This window comes from Salvelinus sp. IW2-2015, unplaced genomic scaffold (assembly GCF_002910315.2).
Source record: "Salvelinus sp. IW2-2015 unplaced genomic scaffold, ASM291031v2 Un_scaffold2470, whole genome shotgun sequence".
Classification (NCBI taxonomy): Eukaryota; Metazoa; Chordata; class Actinopteri; order Salmoniformes; family Salmonidae; genus Salvelinus; species Salvelinus sp. IW2-2015.
In genome coordinates this window covers 88127-110457 of record NW_019943788.1, presented here as the reverse complement: position 1 = coordinate 110457, position 22331 = coordinate 88127, and the positions used below count along the sequence as shown (strand labels likewise).

General features: G+C 42.9%; 1 long non-coding RNA gene across 2 annotated transcripts in view; it reads right to left on the bottom strand.

Moving 5' to 3' along the window:
• Window positions 1–19601: 19601 nt before the first annotated feature.
• Window positions 19602–22331, bottom strand: part of LOC139025287 (uncharacterized) — a 10008-nt gene continuing 7278 nt past the window's right edge. The window contains exon 3 of one of the 2 annotated variants that reach the window (XR_011476802.1): window positions 19602–19621. This is a non-coding gene — a long non-coding RNA (uncharacterized lncRNA). Of the gene's footprint in view, window positions 19622–19654; window positions 19729–22331 lie in introns of those variants that run through there. The other variant, XR_011476803.1, reaches the window with a different exon arrangement.

Genomic DNA, 22331 nt, shown 5'->3' with positions numbered 1-22331 from the left:
GAGTCAATTGGGAATACCTGTGGATCATTATTTTCAAAGGCCTACCTTCAAAACCATGCCTCTGTACACTCATGGAATAATCAAATGAAATCAAGCTAAGACCTCAGAAAAAATAATTGTAAAACCTCCCACAAGTCTGGTCTCCATTGGAGCAATTTCCAAATGCCTGAAGTACCATGTTCATCTGTACAAACAATAGTACGCATGTATAAACACCATTGACCACGCAGCCTCAGACCCTCAGAAGGAGACGCGTTCGTCTCCTAGAGATGAACCGTACTTTGGTGCGAAAAAGAACAACAGAAATGACCTTGTGAAGATGCTGGAGAAAAAGGTACAAAAGTATCATATATCCACAGTAAAACGATCCCTAGATCACATAACCTGAAAAGCCGCCTCAGCAAGAAGGAACCACTGCTCCAAAACCGCCATAAAAAAAAAGCCATACTACGGTTTGCAACTGCACCATGGGACAAGATCGTATTTTTGGAGAATTCCTGTGGTCGAGGTGCCAGCATCATTTTGGACTTGCTGTAGATGGACTCTGCACTTCACAAATAGATGGCATCATGAAAGAAAAGTATGTGAATATATTAACAACATCTCAAGACATCAGTCAGGAAGTTTAAAGCTGGTCCAAATGGTCAGTCCAAATGACAATGACCCCAAGCATACTTCCAAATTGTGCAAAAATGGGCTTCAAGACAACAACCAAATCCAAGTATTGATGGCCAGGTATTATATAGCAGAATCTACACTGTATATATCAAAGATATCTACAGTTTACTATAGTCAGGTAATTATATAGTCAGATTATCTACAGTTTATATTGTCGGTTATATATAGTCAGAATCTACAGCTTTATATAGTCAGGTTATTATAATAGCAGATATCTACATTTATAGGTCAGTGTTATTTATATAAATCAAATTTTATTTTCACATACAACATGGTTAGCAGATGTTAATGCGAGTGTAGCGAAATGCTTGTGCTTCTAGCTTCCACAATGCAAGTAAACCAACAAATCTAAACCTAACATTCCCACAACCAACTTATCCTTATACACACACACAAGTGTAAAGGTTAAAGAATATGTACAATAAAGATTATATGAATGAAAGTGATGTACAGAACGCATAGCAAGATGCAATCTCGACAGATTATACAATGAGATGAGTAATGTAGTATTGGAAACATAAAAGTGCATAGTTTAAAGTGACTAGTGATACATTTGATCATTTTCCATATTAAAGTAGCTGGAGTTGAGTCAGTATTGGCTAGCAGCCACTCAATGTATGTGGCTGTTTAACAGTTGGATGCCTTGAGATTAGAAGCTGTTTTTCATCTCTCGTCCCAGCTTTATATGCACCTGTACTACCTCGCTTCTGATGATGCGGGAGTGAAACAGGCAGTGGCTCGGTGGTTGTTTCCTATATCTTTATGCCTCCTGGACATCGGGTGGTGTAGGTGTCCTGAGCAGGTAGTTTACCCCGGTGATGCGTGTGCAGACCCTCACTACCCTCTGGAGAGCCTACGGTGGTGGCGAGCAGTTGCCGTACCAGGCGTGATACATGCCCGACAATGTTCTCGATTATGCATCTGTTAGAAGTTATGTGAGTGCTTTTGTGACAAGACTACTAGCTGAGATCTGGGACCATAGTTAACACAGTGGCGTTAAGACTACACTACTAGCGATATCTGGACGATATTAACACATGGTTAAGACTACATACTACTGAGATCTGCGGAACTAGTTAACCCAGTGGTTAAGGAACTACTACTGAGATCTGGGGACATAGTTAAACAGTGGGTTAAGACTACTAGCTGAATCGGGACATAGTTAACACATGGTTAAGACTACTAGCTAATCTGGGACATAGTTAACACAGTGGGTTAAGACTTACTAGCTGTGCAGATCTGGGACATATTAACAACAGTGGGTAAGACTACTAGCTGAGATCTGGGGACATAGTTAACACAGTGGGTTAAGACTACACTACTAGCTGAGATCTGGGGACATAGTTAACACAGTTCAGTAAAGGGTACTCGGTGAGATCTGAGTGCGTGTTACTTTCTCACTTTTTCAGACAATATATAATCTTGTATGTATGTATGTAAACATATATATGGGGGATTGGAAGTGCAGACAATTACACTGATGGAAGCTACTCCAAAACTTTCACTAATTTGTTTAACATCACAAGTAAGCACACAAGTAATGACATTAAGTAAATTAATGAYATCTGATTGCTGGAAGTTAATTGTTTTCTTACCTCAAGACTAAAAATAATTGTAAAGCTATTTTTTTTTAGGTCAAACTTGGCCTCCATTAGCATATAGAAAGAACGGGAGAATCTAACGTTGCAATAGGCTTTAACCTAATCTTCCTCATCTCCCAACCAATCATCTCCCACACATACAGTCTCTCACCATGAAGCCTCTGGTGTACCAGCTATAGACAGCTTTAGTGTTTTCTGCCCTGTGAATTAACTGATCTTTTYTAAATTGGCAACTCGAAACTAAAATGACATTTCCCGCACAAATGAATCTCCGACGATGTAGGCCTCGGTCGTTTGGGTTGCCATCTTGGAGGAACAGAAACAAGCAAACAGTCAGTGGTTGTATTTGATTAACGTTTATTGAAAAAAGTATGAATTTACAGCAAACAAAGAAAGGCATGCAGCTACACAGGACAAACGTTGCTGCTCTTTTGCTCATCATCATCACTACTTACTATCACTATCACTACTATCACTACTATCACTACATCATCTATCACTCCAGTGTCACTACTTACTATCACTATCACTACTATCACTACATCATCTGCTCATCTATCACTCCAGTGTTAATCTGCTAAATTGTAATTACTTTGCTACTATGGCCTATTTATTGCCTTACCTCCTCACGCCATTTTTCTTTTTTTTTAATATTTGTTTTTCACCTTTATTTAACCAGGTAGGCCAGTTGAGAACAAGTTCTCATTTACAACTGCGACCTGGCCAAGATAAAGCAAAGCAGTTCGACACATACAACAAAACAGAGTTGTTGAGAAAAATTGACAATTAAATCCATTTTAATCCCACTTTGGGATGTGGAAACTTTCTGAACCGATTACATTAAATCACACAGAGACTACCTTATAAGGATAATGTAGTTTCTAATGGCAGCCTGCAGGAGCCCGGTCGGCCTTCAATTTGACGTCGCGACACGCTAAAACGCCACTTCCTGATCTTCAAATGCGCCACTTCCTGATCTTCAAATGCGCCACTGAGACCTCACATAGGAAACAACGGGGGTGATGGCTTCATCCATAAAAAAACATTTTTTACAGTCTATGATTTTAGCCCATCTTATCATTGCTCGAATTTCAACAACTAGTTTGAATTGGCTGAAGGTAGACTCAGCGAAATGAGGTTGCCACGAGCAGCACCGCAGATATTGCGATGAGCGTGATGCAATAATTCACTTTCACACAGAATGTCTGTGCGCAATGGATACAGGTTTGCTTCAAGCTGTTACAATGTGGTAGTAGCCACGGGACCAAAACAGCGGAGATGTCGATTCTGGCGCTTCAACGCTCTTAGTTGCTGTGGAAATTGACCCACTATGCTGTTTACTTTCTGCATCATACCGCTGAGTCTGCCTTTAATAAACCAATGCCAAGTTATCCTTATTTGCTTCCTTTGACTAAAGGATGAACGTGAATGGTTAGATTGTTGACTTAATCATGACACCCCACCTTACATATAGACTCCTAGGACTTAATATTTACACCCCACCGTACATATAGACTCCTAGGACTTAATATTTACACCCCACCGTACATATAGACTCCTCCGTAGTCTCAGTATTCAGAATGTGTCCTTAACCCAATGATTCTGGATGTTGTTAGCCTCTATATATATATCCACCAACATCTTGGATCTGAGCCTCTATATATATATATATATATCCAACCAACATCTGGATCTGTAGCTCTATATATTTATACTATCAATGTGTCTCTATATATATTACTCTTATACACCAAACATTGGATGGTAGCTCTATATATATTTCACCAAATTCTGGATCTTGTAGCTCTATATATTATATATATATATATCCACAACACTGGATCTGGTAGCTCTATATATATATATAATACTATATATAATATATATATATATATATATTTATCCACCAACATCTGCGGATCTGTAGCCCATATATATATATATCCACAACTGATTTGAGCTATATATAATTATATAATATCCACCACATCTTGATCTGTAGTTATATATATATATAATATATATTATATATCCACAACATCTGGATTGTAGGCTTATATATATATATATATGTATCTCACCAACCTGGATTGTAGCTCTATATATAATTATTATGCCCAACATCTGGACGTAGCTCTATATTATATAAAATATATGCCACAACAAAATCGTGAGCTCTGAAATATATCACTCTTGATTTAGTTATATATATATAAAGCCAAATCACTGGATCTGTAGTCTATATATATATTATATATATCCACGTAACATCTGGATTGTAGCTCTAATATATATATATACTATATCCACCAACATCTGATCTGTAGCTTATATATATAATATATTATATCAAATACACAAACATCTGGGATTGCTAGCATCTATATATTATATATATATATCCACACATCTGGATTGTAGCTTTAATATATATATCCACCAACATCTGGATCTGTAGCTCTATATATATATATATATTCCACCTAACATCTGGATCTGTAGTCATATTATATATATATCCCAACATCTGGATCTGTAGCCTCTTATATATAAGTATTATCCATATAACCACATCTGGATCTGTAGCTCTAATATATAATTATAATATCCCATTTATTGTAGTATATATATATCCACACAATCTGGATCTGTAGGCTCTCTATATATGAAAAATATATCCCCAAATCATCTGAATTGTTAGATCTATAATATATATCCCACAACTCATGGATCTGTATCATCTTATATATATATCATCCCAACATTGGAATCTGTAGCTCTTATATATATATAGTCACAACATCATGGATCGTAGCTCTATATATAGTATATAATATATATAATATACTTAATTTATACATTGGATCTGACATATATATACATCTGGATCGTAGCTCTTATTATAATTATAATATAATATAATATATTATTATATATCCCAAACATCATCTGTGCTTAAATATATACCATGGTGTAGTCTATATATATATCACCAACATCTTCATGCCAGACCTACCATTAGCACGTACGATCCAATCATGTCAGGATGCCATTCCGATGAATACCCACCCACACACGTGTGTTTGTGAGATAAAGGCTTTGGGCTGTAAAGAAAGAGATGCATTGTGTCGTAAAACGCTGTGGTGCGTTGTCAGATGCGACTTGAACATAAACCCCCTATTCTCTCTGTGACATATCTGTGTCTCACGGTCTGTGGTCCGATAAGACAATGTCCATTTCCGTAGAAAGTAGAGGAGGACATTGGTGGACACGTCTGTGCCGGACAAATACTTCGGATGCCCAAGGTGAGTTATTATACACTCCTCTGACCGTGTCTACACTCCCCTGTTCCTCTGCGTGTTAGCTCCGTCCTCTTGCCTACACTCCCTGCCTTTTCTACACTCCCCTGTCCTCTGCTACACTCCCTGTCCCTCTGCTACCTCCCTGTCCTCTTGCACACTCCCTGTCCTCTGCATTAACTCCTGTCCTCTGCGTGTCTACGACTCTCCTGTCCATCTGCCTGGTCTACCTCCCATGTCCCTATTCCGTGTCTACACTCCCTGTACCTCTGGTGATCTAACCTCCCCTGTTCTGCCTGTGTCTGACACTCCGTCCTGCGTTATCACTCTGTACTTCGTGTTACATGAATGAGAGGCAGCTCTCGCTGATCAGTTTGCAATTTAAGGTTATTTTCTTTGTACCAATGTTGTAACTTGGAAAGGCACTGTGTGTTAAGCCTCATCTGATACACCCATTCATGCTCTCCAAGTTAGTGCATCTAGAAACATCTGTTTTGTTTACGTTCTGTAGGTCAGGTATGTGGATCAGAACCACCATTGTACCGGAGAATCTCAATATAATACAAGATGAGAGCGGTTAGTTTAAAAAAATTGTTAAAAGTGTTTGCTTTTTTCTCCCCATTTCGTGTATCCAATGGTAGTTACAGTCTTGTCCCACGTGCATCTGTAGACCGGTGAGGTGCGAGAAGCCGTGCGTCTTTCGAAACACAACCTGCCGACTGCTTCTTGACACACAATGCCGCTTAATCCGGAAGCCAGCCGCCAACATGTGTCGGGAGGACACACCTACACTGACGGAGCGTGCCCGCTGCATGCGCCCAGTTCGACCAGAGTGCTAAGTGGCCGCTCATGGGTCTCCCGGGGCTCCGGTGCGGCCGACTAAAGAGAGTCGGGCACAGAGCTGGACTAGAACCCAGAGTCTTCTAGTGGCACAGAGCCTGGCTAACCAGATCATTGCCGAGCCACGAACGAGTCTCTAGTGGCACAGAGCCTGGTCTAGACCCAGAGTCTCTAGTGCCAGAGGCTGAGACTACGAACCCGAGTCTCTAGTGGCACAGAGCTGCGTAGAAACCAGAGTCTCTAGAAATGGCACGAGGCTGGACTAGAACCAGATGCAGTGTCTTACACCACTGACAAGACGGGCGTCACAAGTGGTTTAGTTTTATTTAGCGTGCCATCTCTGGTGTTTGAACAATGGTCTTGGGCCAGATGAAGCTGTTCTAAGTTGTCCTATTAATGCAGAGAATCACTGAATGCGTTGAAAAGGATTCTCGTTTCTCTAGAAAGTTATATCTGTGTTGCTTGATCTTATGCGAGGATGTCCCAGCGGACACACAGTTCTGGAGTCGGTCAGAAAACCTGTCAGTCAATACACATATGGATTATCTGGCTCCTCGCCCACTCCAGCCTTACTGATAGTTAGGACATATTAGCATTTCCCGCCCACTCAGCCTTACTGATTAGTAGAGAATTAGCATTTCCCCGCCCACTCAGCCTTACTGATATTTAGAGGAATTAGCATTTTCCCCGCCACTCAGCTTTTACTGATAGTTAAGAATTAGCATTATTCCCCCCCACTTCAGCCTTACTGATGTTAGTAGATAATTAGCATTTCATATTATATAATTTTAGGACATAGGACACTTAGAAGGTACTGCACTGTGATCCTTAGCTAAAAGAGCTACAATATTAAATTGTCCGGTATTGTTGGTTCAACAGGATTTCAGTCATTCTGGTGCTGGACATGTTTTGTACTGATCTCTCTCTGCTCACCTCAGCGCGGGGCAAAATGGAGATTGGGGCCAGAGGCGCCAATGACGTGCTCCGCTTCACCAAGGGAAGTCCTCCGCCACGAGAAGACAAGAAAGAAGAGGGGGAAGCTATCGATGGAGGAGCCATTTCCCCAGTCCGTCAAACTCCCCATTCAGGTTCTGACAGCGATTGAGAACCTAGTTTCACCGTTCATCATCATCACCCTCTTTTCCATCTGCCGCTTGACACCCCCCCCCCCCCCCCCCCCCCAACCTGATTGAGCCGAAACACATCATTCAACTGAGACTACCGACAGGCTGACAGCTGGCTTCCTATAATTTTAGTTCATAAGTCAATGTGTTAAAACCTAAAGGCTTTTTTTTATGTGTAGAAGAAGACAACAAGTTGGTCCGAATGAAATGCACCTTATTCGCTATGTCGTTGCAGTACTGGTTGATCTGATCTTAAAGCAGTGCACATATAGGTAATAGTGTCTGGGACTGTCTCTGTGCCTTCAACACGTGTACAGATTACTAAGGGTTAATTGTCCTTAGGCTCATTTACACATATAGCCACCAGGTGGCGGTAGTAACCCAACCATTCTGGTGTTATCAAATTAAAGTGTAAACTGTTTCTGCAGATTTCTTTTTCTCTCAAGCCATTAATCTGTTGTCAAATTTGTTAGCCCGTATCTTTCCCCCTTCTGTCAGTGCTGTTTTCAAGTATCAACATTTGAAATTCTCTGTTTCTTGTTTTATCACTGTTTGCATTGTAGACACAATTGCGGGGGGGAAGGGTCTTGATTTTTGTGCAGGGACCTGGGAGTTGAATGATAAGAATCTCATGTGTTGCCGTCTCCCAAACACCTGGATAAAGTATTCAACACTGCAATGTAAAACTGTCTGGAACGTGTCCGTTCCTTTTTATTATTCTGCAGTCTCATGTAGACCCCATCACGGGTTTAGATATGACATTTTTATGTACGTATTTAACCGTTTTAAGCCCGGGAAGTATGGAGGGATCATCCAACTGTCATTATGAGCTCTGTAGTCTTGGAAGTAATTGCCCGGGTCATGTTTAGTATAAACCATAACAAAACCGTGGAAACAGGAAAACCACACTTAGTGTACAAGTTCAGGTAGTTACCTACCCTTTTCACTCAGTTATAAAAACATCTGCTTTGCGTCTGAAAATGGCACCCATAAAGAAGTAGTTGCACTATACAGGACATAGGCGTTCTGTTCTTAATGTAGTGCACTATCTATGGGAATAGGCTCTTGTCTAAGTGTGCATATACAGCGGGGAATAGCGGTTCTGCTTCTAATGTTAGTGCACTATGTAGGGAATAGCGGCTTCTGGTCCTAATGTAGTGCACTATGTAGGGAATAGGGTTTGTTCTAATGTAGTGCACTATCGTAGGAATAGGTTCTGTTCTAATGTAGTGCCACTTATGTAGGGAACTAGGGTTCTGTTCTAATGTAGTGCACGTATGTAGGGAATAGGGGCTCTGGTCTAATGTAGTGCACTATGTAGGGATAGGGTTCTGTTCTTAATGTAGTCACGTATGTAGGGAATGGTTCTGTTCTAATGTAGTGCACTATGTAGAATAGGGCTCTGGTCTAATGTAGTGCACTATGTCGGGAATAGGTTCTGTTCTAATGTAGTGCACTATAAGGGAATAGGGCTCTGGTCTAAAGTTGTGCACTATACAGGGAATAGGGTTCGGTCTAAAGAGTGCACTATTGAAGGAATTAGGCTCTGGCTAAAGTAGTGCACTATATAGGAATAGGGCTCTGGTCTAAAGTAGTGCACTATACAGAATAGGGCTCTTGGTCTAAAGTAGTGCCACTATACAGGGAATATGCCGATATTCTCTTTACATACCGCCTTCAATAGAGATTCTTTGCACTACAGATAATCTACTTGAGTTGAAGCCCTATTCCCGGTGTATAGTGCACTACTTTGACCAAGAGCCCTGATCCCTGTATAGTGGCACTACTTTAGACCAGAGCCCTATTCCCTATATGTGCACTACTTAGACCAGAAGCCCTATTCCCTTCATAGTGCATACTTAGGACCAGGAACCCTTTCCCTTGTATAGTTGCACTACTTTGACCAGAGCCCTATTCCCTGTATAGTTGCACTACACATTAGAACAGAACCCTATTCCCTACATAGTGCACTACATTGACCAGAGCCCTATTCCCTACATAGTGCACTAACATAGAACAGAACCCTATTCCCTACATAGTGCACTACATAGAACAGCACCCTTATTCCCTACATAGTGCACTACATTAGAACCAGAGCCCTATTCCCTACATAGTTGCACTACATTAGAACAGAACCCTATTCCCTACATAGTGCACTACAATTAGAACAGAACCCATTCCCTACATAGTTGCACTACATTAGAACAGAACCCTTTCCCTACATTAGTTGCACTACATTAGACCAGAGCCTATTCCCTAACATTTAGTTGCCACTTACAATTAGAACCAGAACCCTATTCCCTGTATAGTGCACTACTTTGACCAGAGCCCTATTCCCTACATGTGCACTACATTAGAACGAACCCTTTCCCTGTATAGGTGCCACTACTTTAGGTGCCATTTCGACGCAAGCAGATGTTTTATCAACTGAGTGAAAAGGGTAGGTACTACCTGAACTTGCTACACAATGGTGTTTTCCTGTTTCCAAACGGTGTTATTGGTTATACTAAACATGAACCCGGGCAATTACTCAAGACTACAGAGCTCATAATGACCAGTTGGATATCCTCCATACTTCCGGGCTGTTAAAACGTTAAATACGTACATAAAATCGTCATATCTAAACCGTGATGGGCGTTCTACATGAGACTGCAGGAAAAATATAAAAAGGACGGACACGTTCCAGACAGTTTACATTGCCATGTGAATACTTATCCAGGTGTTGGGAGACGGCAACACATGAGATTCTTATTCATTCAACTCCCAGGTCTGCACAAAAATCAAGTACCCTTCCCCCCCCCCGCAATTGTGTCTGACAATGAACAGTGATAAAACAAGAACAGGAATTTCAAAAATGTGATACTGGAAAACAACACTGGGAAACAAAGGGAAGGGGGGGAAGGGGATACCGGGCTAACAATGATTTACAACAGATTAGGCTGAGAGAAAAAGAAATCTGGAGAACAGTTTACACTTTTTAAAATTGATAACACAATTGGTTGGCTTCTACCGCCACCTGGTGGCTATATGTTGTAAATGCAGCCTAAGGACATTAACCCTTTTAGTAATTCTGTACCACGTTGAAGGCAAGAGACAGTCAGACCACTTTTACCTATATAGTGCCTGCTCTTAGTCGATCAACAGTACTGCACGACCAAAGCGAATAAGTCCGTGCCATTTCAGGACCACTTGTGCTCTTCTGACACCATAAAAAAAGGCCTTAGTTTAACACATTGGAACTTATTGAAACTAAAAATATAGAGCCGCTGTCAGCTGTCCGGTAGTTCAGTTGATGATGTTTCGGCTCAATCAGGTGGGGGTGGGTGTGGGGGGCGGCTTCAACGGCAGGATGAAGAGGTGGTGGATGATGCATGAAAGCGGTGACTAGGTTCTCAATCGCTGTCGAACCGATGGAGTTGACGCGACTGGGATAATGGCTCCTTCCACGATAGCTTCCCCTCTTCTTCTTGGTCTTCTCGTGGCGGAAGGACTTCCCCGCTTGGTGAAGCGGAGCACGTCATTGGCCCTCTCGGCCCCATCTCCAATTTGCCCCGCGCTTTGAGGTGAGCAGAGAGGGACAGTCAAAACATGGTCTAGCACCAGAATTGACATGATCTGGACCAAACAAAATTTACGACATTTATATTGTAGCTCTTTTACTAAGGGTCACAGTGCAGTACCTCTAAGTGTCCTATGTCCTAACATTATATAATATGAATGCTAATTATCTAACTATCAGCTCAGGCTGATGGGCGGGGAAAATGCTAATTCTCTAACTATCAGTAAGCTGAGTGGGCGGGGAAAAAGCTTAATTTTCTCTAAATATCAGTAAGGCTGTAGTGGCGGGGCAAATGCTAATTCTCTAACTATCAGTAAGGCGTGTGGGCGGGAAAAGCTAATTCTCTAACTATCAGTAAGGCTGGCTGGGGGGGTGAGGAGCCAAATATTCATAAGTGTGTCTTGACTGACAGGTTTTCTGACCGACTCCCAGATCTGTTTATGTTGTCCGGTGGGCATCCTCGCATAAGATCAAGCAACACAATTACTTTCTAGAAGAAAACGAGAGATACACGTTTTCAACCTTCAGTGATTCTCTGCATTAATAGACAACTTTTAGAACGCTCACTGGCCAAGGACCATTGTTTCAACAAACCAAGATGGCGACAGCCTAAATAAAACTAAACCACTTGGACGTCCCGTCTGGTCCAGTGTGTAGACACTGCATCTTGCGTCTAGTCCAGGCTCTGTGCCACTAGAGACTCTGGGTTCATCCAGGCTCTGTGCCACTTAGAGACTCTGGGTTTCTAGTCAGGCTCTGTGCCACTAGAGACTCGGGTCTAGTCTAGCTCTGTGCGCGGACTCTGGGGTTCTAGTCCAGGGCTCTGTGCCACTAAGAGACTCTGGTTTCTAGTCCAGGCTCTGTGCCCACTAGAGACTCTGGGTTCTGTCAGGCTCTTGTCTCAGCCGGGCACGACACGGGGACCCATGGGGCGGCGCACAGCGACTTCCTGTGGCGGGCTGGCGCAGTGCACGCTGGCACCGGTCTCCAGGTGTAAAGGGTTTTCCTCCGGCCATTGGTGCGGCTGGCTTTTCCGATTAAGCGGCATTGTTGTCAGAAGCATGCGGCAGGGTTGTGTTTCGGAGGACGCCGTCTCTCGACCCTCTACGAGTCCGTACAGGGAGTTGCAGCGTTTGGGACAGACTGTAACTACCAATTGGATACCACCGAAATTGGGAGAGAAAAGCAAACACTTTTTAACCAATTTTTTTTTAAACTAAACCGCTTCTCATCTTGTATTATATTGAGATTCCTGCCGACAGGTGTGGTTCTGATCCACATACCTTGACCCGTACAGAACGTAAAACAGAAACAGATGGTTTCTAGGATCACTACTTGGAGAGCTGTAATGGGTGTTCAGGATGAGGGGCCTTTACACACAGTGCGTTCAATTACAACATTGTGTAAAGAAAATAACCCTTAAATTGCAACTGAATCAAGCGGTGCTGGCCTCTCATTTTCATGGTAACACGGCAGAGGACAAGGGGCTGTAGACACGGCAGAGGTACAGGGGAGTGTAGACACGCAGAGGGACAGGGGTGTGGACACGCAGAGGACAGGGGAGGTGTGACACGCAGAGGGACAGGCGGAGCGTAGACACGGCAGAGACAGGGGAGTGTAGCAGAGGGACAGGGGAGTGTAGCAGAGGGACAGGGAGTGTAGCAGAGGGGGACAGGGGAGTGTAGCAGAGGGAACAGGGAGTGTAGCAGAGGGACAGGGGAGTGTAGCAGAGGGACAGGGAGCTAGACACGGCAGAGGGACCCAGGGGGAGTGTAGACCGGCAGAGGAGTGTAGATAAACTCACTTGGCATCGAAGGAGTTGTCCGCCAGCACGGTTGTCCCACCTCAATGTCCTCCTCTACTATTCTACGGAAAGGTCCATTGATCTTTAGGGGACACACAGACCGTGAATACACAGATGGTCCAGAGAGATGAGGGTTTGGTTCAGTCGGGCCATCTGACAACGCCCCACAGCAGTTAGTTACCACAAATGCATCTCTGTTCTGTATACAGCCCAAAGCTTTATTCACAAACACACGTGTGTGTGTGTGTGTGGTATTCATTCGGAAAATGGGCTTCCGACATTGATTCTGGATCTGGTGCGCTGCAATTGGTAGTTGGCATGAAATAGATTTGTTGGATTATATATGAGCACAATCCAGATGTTGGTGGATATACCCTATATTTATATATATATATATATATAGAGCTCCGATCCAGATGTTGGTGGATATATATATATATATATAAATTATACTATATATAATATATATACTATATATATTAGAGCTACAGATCCAGATGTTGGTGGATATAATATATATATAGCAAGCCACAGATCCAGAATGTGGTGGATATATATATATATATATATATATAGAGCTACAGGATCCAGATGTTGTGGGTATATATATAGAGCTACAGATCCAGATGTTGGTGGATATATATATAGAGCTACAGATCCAGATGTTGGTGGATATATATATAGAGCTACAGATCCAGATGTTGGTGGATATATATATATATATATATAGAAGCTACGATCCAGAATGTTGGTGGATATATATATCATTATATATATAATATATAGAAGCTACAGATCCAGATGTGGTGGACTATATATATATATAGAGCTACAGTCCAGATGTTGTGGAATATATATATATATAGAGCATACAGATCCAGAGTTGCCTGACTATTATCATATATATATATAGAGCTAAAGATCCAGATTGGTGGTATATTTTATATATAGAGCTAACAGCATCCAGATGTTGGTGCGATATATATTATATATATATATATATTATTTATATATAGCTACAAGATCCAGATGTTGGTGGATATATATATATATATATAGAGCTACAGATCCAGAGTTCCGCCGTGGATTATACTTAATTATATATATATATAGAGCTACAGATCCAGATGTTGGTGGGATTATATATTATATATATAAGCACAGATCCAGATGTTGGTGCTAGTCTTGTGCTTCTTGTTCAAATTCCTTGGTTGTTGTGGTGCCAATATTAATCTCTGAAGGAACACAGAAACAAATCTCGCACCAGCTCCTGGATTTGGAATTGGGAAAGATTTGTGGAATACATTATTCATATGAGTCTTCATTATCCCTCTCCTCAGGTCTGTATCTTATCAATTCTGAGCACTACTCTCCCCTGTGGTTTTTCACCCTCACCTAGTCTACCGCACCTGATTCTATAATTAGCTGTTGATAAACTGAACCAGTCAGCAGTAGCCTGTGGTTATAGTGTGGGACCAGAAACTGAAGTTTCTAGTCAATCCCGAGCCACAAGGTGAAATGTGTCATTCTGCCCTGAACAAGGAGTTTAACCCACTGTTCCTGGCTGGCTGTAATAGAATGTGTTCTTAACTCGACTTGCCTAGTAATAAAGGTAAAATAAAAGCAAATTGGGGTTAGAGTGCAATCCACAATGAGGGTAACTCTAGACATGCCAAGTTCTGGTTCTGAATAGAAATCCTGGATTTCATTCATTGGAAGAACTAGTAGATACAGCCCCACCAGTTAATGTAGGTACCTGAGAACATCATTCATATAGCAGGCTAGGCATGTGTATACATACAGTACATTAGAAGAGTACACCTAACTGAGTTGTAGACTACTCAATCATGTGCAATACATACAGTACATTATAAGAGTCACCTAACTGAGTTTGTAGACTACTCTAAATGAATGCCTTTGACCAGACTGCCAGGTGCATTACAGAACGTATTCACTTAACTTTAGAAAAACATTCTCCACATTGACTAATTAATTGAAAGCTATTGCATTGCTTTAGGACCCAGTCAAATGTTAGTCAACACAGACTTACTTCCAGATTGCACACCTGAAGATGACATCTACGTACTTTGAATGTTGTTAAATAAAATACAGTGTTACATCCCAGAAGGAGAGTTACGATTCAGGACCTTTTCTGCGACCCAGATTAAGCCACCTGGACTAAAAAGCACTTTCAATAGAGATTTCATTGAGAAGGCTTTTAGTCCACTATTAGGTTATCAGTGTCTAAAACCGGATCCTCAGTTCTTTTACTCAGTCCTCAGTCCCTTTTCAAGGAACCAATTGCTCTGTACCTCTTGTTTCACCCCGTTGTCCTCTCCCCCCTCCTCCCCCATCTTCTCCCCCGCCTGATCAGACTTGACGCCCCTGTTCCGTCTGTGTCCTCCTATAGCCCGCAGTGTGATGCGTAAACCAGTTGCCCATCATGAACGACGCACAGAACCAGGGCAGGGCGTTACTTCTGCCGTGATCAACCCCATGGAGTTATTACTGAAAATGATCAATCCCTAGGACATGCCCGAACTGGCGTCAACAAACAGCCTGTACTGACTCCCAGATGTACGTCCATAGGGTATAGATGAGGCATCGCAGCAGCAGGGGCAGTGGAGAGCTCGGGGACAGGTACATGTGGCTCCACAATGAGTGCAGTCCCGTAGATGAACAAGAGCCCACACACTGGTAAACACTCAGGGAAACTCCAGTCCGTCGCGTTGACCACAAACTCCCAGGCGGCGGTGAACATGACCTCACAGAAGTAGCCGTGGATGGCGTACAGGTTACCAGCGACAACGGACCGCAGATGGCACCGCGTAGGGAGCTGGCGTGCCTGTAGTAGTGTTATTTGGAAATTCGCCACGCCTCTCGTGTAATTGATTATGTGTAGTTCGCTGCCTGTGAGTGAGTTCAAATGTTCACTGAGACCTCTCAAAGGATTTTCTCTTCGTCTAAATGGTTGGTTGGATGTGTGAGATAGGTTCCTGTCAATTACACCATTTATGACCCATCTCTCCTTTTTATCTTAGTGATGAGAATACAGTTTCAGGAGGGTATAAAGGAGAGACAGTGGGCCGATGTCGTTAATAAACCCAATAACCAAGCAAGTCCCGACTCCTCGAGAGGAATTATTTATAATTCACAGTCAGTACCTGTATGACATTATATTTATATATAGAGCTACAGATCCAGATTTGGTTGGATATATATATATATATAGAGTACAGATCCAGATGTTGGTGGCCATATATATATATCTATAGAGCTACAGATCCAGATGTTTGGTGGATATATATATTATATATATTATAGAGCTACAGATCCAGATGTGGGATATATATATATATAATATATATATATCATATATATGAGCTACAGATCCAGATTGGTGGATATATATATATATTATATAGAGCTACAGATCCAAGATGTTGGTGGATATATATATTATATGAGCTACAGATCCAGATGTTGGGGATATATTATATAATATATTATATATTATATATTATATATATAGACTACAGATCCAGATGTGTGGTATATATATATATATATTATATAGAGCTACAGATCCAGATGTTGGTGGATATATAATATAAGCTACACATCCAGATGTTGGTGGATATTATATATATAATATATATATAGAGCTACAATCCAGATGTGGTGGATATATATATATTATATATAGAGCTACAGATTCCAGATGTTGGTGATATTTATATATAGAGCTACACATCCAGAATCATTGTTAGACACATTTCTGAATACTGAGACTTACGCCATCATAACAAATACATTGAACCAAAAACCTAGCAGCCACCCAGCAGCCAGCCAGCAGCAACCACCCAGCCAGCCAGCCACCCAGCACCAGCCACCCAAGCCCAGGCCACCCAGCCAGCCAGGCAGCCACCAGCAGCCAGGCCAGCCAATCCCACTCTGAACCCAGCCAGTCTGACGAGGTCTCACCTTCTTAGAGACCTTTGGGAAAGTCTGTGGTGATGGAACTACTTTCTGTTTTAGAGTCGTTACTTGCCTCTTCCTCGCTCTCAGAAGACGAGTCTTCTCCATCCTCTTTCTCTTGTCATTTACCGTGCTGTGGAGGGAGAGAAGACGGGAGGACATTGAGAAAAACTGTCCTACCTTGGTCTAAAATAATTCAACCGCTAGTGAGGATAGACATGAGAAGGAATTCTGAAATATTTACTGATTTGCCCATTAAAAAGGAGAAGACTAGAAGCAAGCAGAACAACAACACAGGACACTGGTGAGCTACTGCGGACACAAATTGGTAAATTTGACCCTTCTGGTAAATGACTACAAATAATATTTCCTTGACCTTGTAAACTGACACTCAACACATTGGACAACTATACACATTATACAACTATACTAAAAACTCACAAGACATTGATAGTAGGGCTGGGAATTGCCAAGAATAACGATAATAATCACAATACGATATTATTACCATACTTAGGTGCTGATTACGATATGTATTGGGATTCTGACAATTCTACAGTGAGTCGGAATGTTTACATACACTTCGCCCAAATACATTTAAACTCAGTTTTTCACAATTCCTGACATTTCAATCCTAGTAAAAAATCCCTGTTTATGGGTCAGTTAGCATCACCACCTATTTTAAGGAATGTGAATGCAGAATAATAGTAGAGAATGATTTATTTCAGCTTATTATTCATTCCATCACATTTCCAGTGGGTCAGAAGTTCTCTACTCAATTAGTATTTGTAGCATTGCCTTTAAATTGTTAACTTGGGTCTAACGTTTCGGGTATCCTTCCACAAGCTTCCCACAATAAGTTGGGTTATATTTGCCACAACTTTGGAAGTATGCTTGGTCATGTTCATTCTTGGAAGAACCCATCTTTGCGGCAAGTTACTCCCTGACATGATGTTCTGAGATGTGCTTCAACGATATCCACATACTTCCCTCCTCATGTTGCCATCTATTTGTGAAGTCACAGTTCCTCCTGCAGCAAGAGCCTCTCACATCATGTGTATCCCGCACCCGTTCTTCAGTGGGGATTTAGTTCGGCTTACACGCTATCTCACCCATTCTATCCATGTCTCGGACCCAGGTCACAAGGAGAGCGATGTTTCATCGACTCGCCTAGGAACAGGTGTTCGTGATGTACTTTCACTCGATGCCAGAGAAGAACTTTCTAAAGTAAGTAGCTCCTTGCATCTCCCCCGCGCAGTGGCAAACGAGTCAGTGCTGCTTTATATGAGCGTTTTGAGCAGTGCGTTCTTCCTTGCTGAGCGGTCTTTCAGGTTATTAATGATAGAGACTCGTTTTACTGGATATAGATACTTTGTACCGTTTCCTCCAGCATCTTCACAAGGTCCTTTGCTGCTGTTCTGGATTGATTTGCACTTTCGCACTAAGTAAATTAATCTCTAGAGACAGAACGCGTCTCCTTCCTGAGCGTATGACGGCTGCTGTGGTCCATGTGTTTATGACTAGTCTAGTTGTATACTGCTAACCAGGTCAGCGCATTAACAGTGAGGTGACCTTCAGCGGGTTGTAGAATTGCTCCAAGGATTGAAGCCAGACTTGTGGAGGTCTACATCTTTTTTCTGGAGACTTGGCTGACTTTATTTAGGTTTTCCATGATGTCACGCCAAAGAGGCACTGAGTTTGAAGGTAGGCTTGAATACATCACAGGTTACACCTCCAATATGACTCAAATGATGTCAATTAGCCTATCAGAAGCTTCTAAGCCATGACTCATTGTCTGGGATTTTTTCCAAGCTGTTTAAAGCACAGCAACTTAGTGTATGTAAACTTCTGACCCACTGGAATTGTGATACAGTGAATTTATAAATGAAATAATCTGGTCTAAACAATTGTTGGAAAAATGGACTTGTGTCTATGCATCAAAGTAGACTGTCCTAACCGACTGCAAAACTTAGTTTTTGTTAACAAGAAATTTGTGAAGTGGGTTTGAAAAAACGAGTTTTATGACTCCAACATTAGTGTATGTAACTTCCGAATTCAACTGTATGTGTACTGGGCTTCGATACTGTGATTTTATTTGTGTTTCGATGTTCCAGACATTATGTTCACTATAAGTCTCTCTGCAGAGGGACAAGAGATCGCCGTCAGAAACCAAAGTTTAGTCATGGAAATAAGTGTCAAACAAATTGGCTCCCCATTTTAAAAGAGACGTAAACTATGAGGGGGATATAAACATGAGTTTTGCTGCAGGTACGGCTACTAACTAGGGCAAAAATAATATTACGATGTCAAAACATACATCAAAAAATATCCCAATATGTAAACTATCGATCCCCCCAATCACTAATTGATAAGTTATATTCTTTAAGAATCAATGAGTAAATATCATAAATTGAAATGACCATTGTCCAGATTTCCCAGGTTCCAGACTGTACCTTCTAGAGTTAAAAGCTCACCGTTAGTGATGGGAGTGGTGACTGCTGCCGGTTGCTTTCCCTCCTCTTCCTCAGAGCTACTGTCCTGGGGACGATGAAGACTCGGCAGCCTTGGCCGGTGCGGTGCCTTGGCAGCAGGGGTGGAGGCTTTAGGTGTAGCTGGCTTCCCATTGGTCAGAGCAGCTTAGCATGGCGTCGTCGTCTGGTTTCAGTATCCGAGTCAGAACTGTCGGAGGAGTCGGAGGTGGATTCTGCTGCCTTCTTAAGCCGAGGCTGGGGTAGCTCCTTCTTAGCCGGGCTGGGTAGACTGCCTTCTTAGCGAGGCAGGGGTAGCTGCCTTCTTTAGCCGAGGCTGGGGTAGCTGCCTTCTTAGCCGAGGCTGGGGTAGCTGCCTTCTTAAGCCGAGGCTGGGTACTGCCCTTCTTAGCGACGGGCTGGTAGCTGCCTTCTTAGTCGAGCTGGGATAGCTGCCTCTTAGCAGGCTGGTGGTAGCTGCTGGCAAGGTTCAAGTGTTAAATTGGGATCACGAGAACAAAATGTCAATGAAATGCTACTAATCAAGCAACCTCAAAAATAAAACAAGATTATATACACAACAGAATAGGCCTACACAGTACATGTGAATCACATACATGTAGGCTAGTCACAGTGAAGTACACACATGAGAGAAAGGTTGCCTAAGACCTAGCTGGCTACTCGCTAAAAAAGACCTTCCGTCCATATGATTACCGTAACATATTACACTGCCTCAAGTAGTCAGAATTAATACAAGACAAAGCAAGAAATCTATCATTATTTTGACGTTTAGAAAAAAAGGATAGAGTCCTCCGCATGAAATGACAAACAGTTTAAATGAAGAATCCCTACTGTTACCAATCAACGACGAAGGGCGTAGACTAAGCATTCTTCACGAAGAGCCACCTGTACCCAACACTCAATCCGACCTGAAGCAGCTCGGATCCAGAAATCACAAATAGTATTCACAAGTCTAAGTCGGATATGATATGATTATATCACGTAATCAATATTAATTTCAAACCTGAATTGTCCAGAAAGACTCGAATAGCGACTGCGCAGTAGAGTAAATCGTATATTTATACGCTGCTCTTAGCCGCACGTTAGCTTGTTTAGTTGCCAATCATTAAGGTCATCGAATCAGCAATAGCTAGTCATAGAGCCTCAAAAGCCTCTGTGTGGCAAAGTTAGGCTACACAGCACGACCCCCTGTATGAGCGTCACCTTCATCTACCTTCCTCTCCCTCACGCTTTCATAAAGTAGTCAAAATGAACTTTTCTGCTTCCCTTCCACCTGATCGACCGGTCGCCCGACCAGTACTACGTTACTATCCACAGCTCGATCTGTCTAGTCTGCTACAGTCTGTATTTATTCCATACATATCTGTTACGGTGGTAAAGCCCTCCAGTCCACGTTGCAACGTGTTCCCACTCTTTGGACCCTGTGAAGACTCACGCGTAGACTTTGGCTACTACTCAAGCTTAGATATGTACATCACTCTACACAGAACTACTTTCACGTTTTCCTCAAAGGACCAAATCTACGTCAAATAGCAACCGCTAAGTGGGTCGGAACATCGTCGAATGGAAAGATGCTTGACTCCTTACCTTAAGCCGTTCCTCCTCGTCACTAGAAGCTCGCTAGTCACTCGCTGACTGGCACTCGCGCAGCTTTGCTGAAGCAGGAGAGTCCTTGGACTGAAGCAGAAAGTCTTGGCTGAAGCCTAGGAGTTCTGTGCCTGAAGCAGGAGTCTTGCGACGCAAGGAGTCTGCTGAAGCAGGAGTCTTGGCTGAGCAGGAGTCTTGCTGAAGGCAGGAGTCTGTGGCTCGCTGTAGGGTGTGCTTTTTGCCTAGACAGCTACCTCGGTCCTCTGATCCGAGCTGTCGCACGTCAGAATCGGAGCTGCTCTTGGCTACGGCCTTGGTTGGGCGTAGTCTTGTTCACACGGGTGGTGACTGGTTTGGAGGCTGGTTTAGTAACAGGGCGGTTAGCCTTCTTCACTGGAGCCTCATCATTCAGATTAAAGTCGGAGTCCGAGCTACTTTCTGCAGCAGCTGGAACAAACTGGCGGGGTGGCGGTTTGAGGCTGGTTTAGTAAAGGGGCGGGTAGCCTTTCTATAGCTGGAGCCTCATCTTCAAGAAGAGTCGGGTCTGGCTGCTTGTCTGCAGCAGCCGTTGGTGGGGCCCTTGGGGACTTCTGCAGTTTCTTGGTAGTGCAGCAGCCTTGCTGGGCCTGTGAGGGGCTGCTGCAGGTTTCCTTGGTAGCTGCAGCAGCCCTTGGCTGGCCTTGGGCTGCTGCAGTTTCTTGGTAGCTGCACAGCCTTGCTGGGGCTCGTCCTCAGAGCTGCTGTCAAGTCTACGGACCGACAGAGGTGAACATGTCATGATTCATTAGTCTGTGGTATGTTGATATTAACAACCCAGACAAGTCAGTTAATTTATAAAGCTTCCATTCACTGTGTGTATCTCTAAATATAGATAACAAAAGAACAACTAAAAAACAGCCAACAAAACCGTGTTAAAGAACTCAATATTTTTACATACAAGGTAGTGACAACTTCCAGCTTAGTTTGGACTGCATCACTATTTTAATGGAAAATGTCAGCAGTACCATCTAAAAAAACAAAGCGAGTGGCGAGGTGTGGAGAATAGAAGGCAACATGGGATGTCCAGATCTGATATTCTCGTGTTTGTGGCGTCTATCTAGCCAACTACTAGCCCTGCGCAGGGCCGCAGAAAGCCCCGCCGCAGGGCCCGCAGAGACGCCCGCGCGGGCCGCAGAGAAGCCCGCGCGGGCCGCAGAAAAGCCCCGCCAGGGCCGCAGAGAGAAGCCCCGCGCAGGCCGCAGAGAAGAGCCCCGCGCAGGGGCCGCAGAGAAGCCCCCGCGCAGGGCGCAGAGAGCCCCGGCGCAGCGGGCGCAGAGAAGCCCCGGCGCAGGCCGCAGAGAAGCCCCGGCGCAAGACCGCAGAGAAGCCCCGC